The sequence below is a fragment of the Pan paniscus genome, chromosome 1 (genome assembly GCF_029289425.2).
Source record: "Pan paniscus chromosome 1, NHGRI_mPanPan1-v2.0_pri, whole genome shotgun sequence".
Lineage (NCBI taxonomy): Eukaryota > Metazoa > Chordata > Mammalia > Primates > Hominidae > Pan > Pan paniscus.
Window position 1 is genome coordinate 124,301,790 of NC_073249.2, and position 4,111 is coordinate 124,305,900.

Consider the following 4,111-nt stretch of genomic DNA (forward strand, 5'->3'; position numbering starts at 1 on the left):
TTAAGTTAGAACTAAATGTATATCAAATGATGAACAGATAAATTGTGGTATATTCATATGGTGAGATAGTATTCAGCAAGCCATGCAACTGATTTATGCAACAATATCAATGAATATAATAATAGCATTATGCTACGTGATGATAGAGGTCAGAAGAAAATAAATACAGTTTATTTTAAAATATGATATCTAGAAAAGCAAAACTACAGGGACAGAATCAGATCAGTGGCTGACAAGGGCTGGGTGAGGAAAGGAGATTCACTACAAAGTAACAAGAAGGAATATTTTCAGGTTGATGGAGATGTTTTCTATCTTGATTATGTTGGTGGCTCCTCACTGTGTACATTTGCCAAAACTTATCAATTTGTAAATATAAAATTGATAAATTTTAACTTATATAAGTTATTTCTTAATAAAACCTGACAATAAAAAAAATTAGAAAAAAGTTAAAAAAATTGAGCAACTTGATATAACTTTACTACTTAATATATGGACTATGCATTCTACTTTATCTGTTACAGAATTTTTGTCAGATTCATAATATAGCCTTTTATGTGCTCCTTGGATATTTACTTATGTTTTCTGTGAACCCATAGTCTTCTAGGATGGTGTTTGCAATTTGTAGGGGAAGAGGAAGGGCTGGTGGTAAACCTTAGGTCACGATTGGATTGTATCTTTCACATCGAGTTTAGAAATCTTCATATTCCTCCTCACTGGATATTGCTTTTATGTAAGAATGATAATGTGTGCTTGTAATCACCAAGCAGACAAACTGTGAATGGAGAGCTAAGGGAGAGACTTGTTGTGGAATCTACTTGTTGTCTGATCTCTGGTTCCAGCTGATTAGTGCTGCTGTCCTGCTTGCCCAGAACAGTCTCTCTCTCTCTCTCTCTCTCTCTCTCTCTGTCTCTCTCTCTCTCCCCCCTTCCCCCCACCACCTTTTATTGGTAGGTGGTTAGGTAATGATCTGCCAATGGCAGTGCAAGAAAGATAAATGAATCACCAGTATAAAATTCTTCCCCAAATATCGCCAAACTTTCTATGACATCTCCAGAATTATATTATGAGACAGAGCTAGTGGATCATATTACTTCACTTTTTTCTTGAAAAGAAACTGTACAAGCCCTTGATTGGAAAAAAACACTGTTGAAATTGGGTTAAACTCCTACTGTAGGGAGGTTAGCTTTCATTATAATAAGATTGTTGAAGCATTGTGTACTGATATGACAAGGTAAATAGTCTCTAATAAACTTACTCACCTATCTTAAGTATTTAATATTCCTCATATTACTTTCTGTGGTTCAGAATATTTTAGAAGAATTTAAAGAAGCTAATAGGATTTAAAGATAAAACTCAAACTATATTGCAAAGATAGTGTTATTAGAATTTTGTGACTAATTTGCTGTGCAATAGGGAAAGTGTGGAATTCCCGAAAGAAGTCTAAGCACATATATTCTAAAGTCTGGAGTCCTTTCTTATGTAAAATGGTTGTTAATTAATTAAAACATCTGCCTGACAGTGACCTCTATTTCTCTTAAGTCGGATCTCTTAGCAAAGCAAATTTTATCATTCCCTAGACTCCTGACTGGTTTTAAAATATACTCCTGTACTACCACAGCCACATCTTTTTACCTGGCTTTAAGTCAGAATATAAAATACCATACTTAATAATTTCACAAATTCAACACATTTTTCTTTTTTTCTTTTCAAGGCTCTCAATATTACCATGACCTTTGCTAAAATAACTTAACCTTTCCTCTAAACAGAGTATCTAAATGAGTTCGTGCTACCTTTCTTATATATAAATAAAGTCTTCTTTGTCCCAAACCTGTAACTATACTATGGAAATAATACACTAAGGAACCTCAGCATTCTTTTTCATTATTAACAGATAAAATGCAGCACATTGAAATAGATATCTTTTTTTTTTTTTGAGGTGGAGTCTTGCTCTGTCTCCCAGGCTAGAGTGCAATGGCACAATCTCGGCTCACTGCAACCTCCACCTCCCGGGTTCAAGCGATTCTCCTGCCTCAGCCTCCGGAGTAGTGGGATTACAGGCACCTGCCACCATGCCCAGCTAATTTTTGTATTTTTTAGTAGAGACGGAGTTTCGCCATGTTGGCCAGGCTGGTCTCAAACTCTTGACCTCAGGTGATCCACCCACCTCGGCCTCCCAGAGTGCTGGGATTACAGGCGTGAGCCACCACGCCTGGCCATATTCTTCTTTTTACAGTGTGATGCTTTGAGATTTATTTTTTCAAAGCTCAAAAGCATCATTTGAAAAGTTGCTTCTTTACTCACCTAATTGTGAATATTATTCCTTCCTTCCAATCTACAATACAGGCAGATTTATTTACATTCTTGTGATTGAAGCCACATAAGATTTTGATTTCAGGACTAAGGTTATGTCTACATGTGTCCTGTAGATTCTAGGTTACGATTAAATTATTTCTGCCACCTTAAATGATTCTATAGTATCATTAAAATGTGACTAAATTTCAGAATTAGAGAAATAGACAATGAAGAAACAATACTTAGAATTTTAAATCTTTGTAATAATCTTAATTTTCAATTTTTTTGAAGTTTCAATAAATTCTCTGCTAACAAAGATAATGCTTATAATTGAAAACACTGTCAGTGGTATTATAGGAGAAAGTCAGGTGAATTATAAAATAAATTTACTTCTACTAAATTTAATTTTAATAAAATGTCTTAAGTATACAAGAAAACATTAAACATGTATGAGTGACTACTGGGGAAGAGATAGAAAATTAATTTAATGTTATATTTTTAAATTCCCAAGGACAAGCCTCTAGGCTGCCAAGACACAAGAGATTTAGGTCAGAAAAGACTGTCCCCTTTCATCAGTGGGAAATCCCAATGTGAGATTTTAACCATGTCTCCATGGTTATTGGGATATCCCTTAGATCCAACACATTGAATCACCCTTAGTGGATTATATCAAAGCTGGCAAATTAAGACTCTGAAATGATTTCTGAATTTTCTTTAACAACAACAAGATAAAGGCCTTTCATTTTAGAATATCAGTTGTTTGTTCAATTAGAACACAACGTGAATAAATCCCATGACCTTGGATTGTCAATGCCATGAGACTGTGTCCATTTTAAAAATGAATATTATAAAATATTATATATAGAACAGTGCAAATCAAAATTAGACCTTGAGATACTTGAAGGTGGGCTGGGAAGCAGTGAACTCTGAAATTAAATTGCCTGAATCTGAAGTCATTTTATCCCTAATTGTCATGTGAACTTGTGAAAATTACTTAATCTCTCTGTATTTCAATTTAAAGTACTATTAATTTTAAGGTCTATACCTGGTAAAAAGTAAGATGATAAGGAATGTTCTATTATTTAGGTTAATAGAATTTACAGATTATGTATGAATCATTTGTACAGTTGTCATGTCGCTTACTGTTTCTTACACATAATAAGTTTAATATAATTTCAAAACAAAAATTAAAATGAGTTCTGTAAGAAATATTTTCTAAAATTAATAATTTGGTTTACTTGTAAGATTTTTTGTTATAGTGAGCAATTTAAATGCTTTTCAAAAATACTTCAAAATAAGTAGTGTACAGTCAATTGGCCAAGCTACATATAGCTTATTATTAAAATTCTACTAGTTCTTATGCACTGGTTGGGAGTCTGGAAGAATAGTGGTATTCACACACACACACACAGACACACACCACATGCATATATACATATATTATGTGTGTGTGTATATATATGTGTGTGTGTGTAAATATTTATTTAGTCCTCACAAGAATTTCTCAATTCAATTCTGTTTAATTGATGACACCATTTGAACCCTACAAATGTTAAGTACTTTCCTAATGTTTCATAGCAGTTAGTGAAATAACGTGAATTTAAAATCAATGCAATCTAACTCTAAAGTCCCTGCTATCAAATATTTTTAAATATTACACTTTCCACCTCATAGATAATTTACACAAATGGAGGTTTCGAGCAAAGAAAACTGGCACAGGTTTTGACTAAAGTAAGTTACTGAAAGGAAGGAAAAAGTAAATCTTATCCAAAGTTTAATTTTCACAAGTTGGTAGTAGAGCCAGAATGCAAACTCAAAT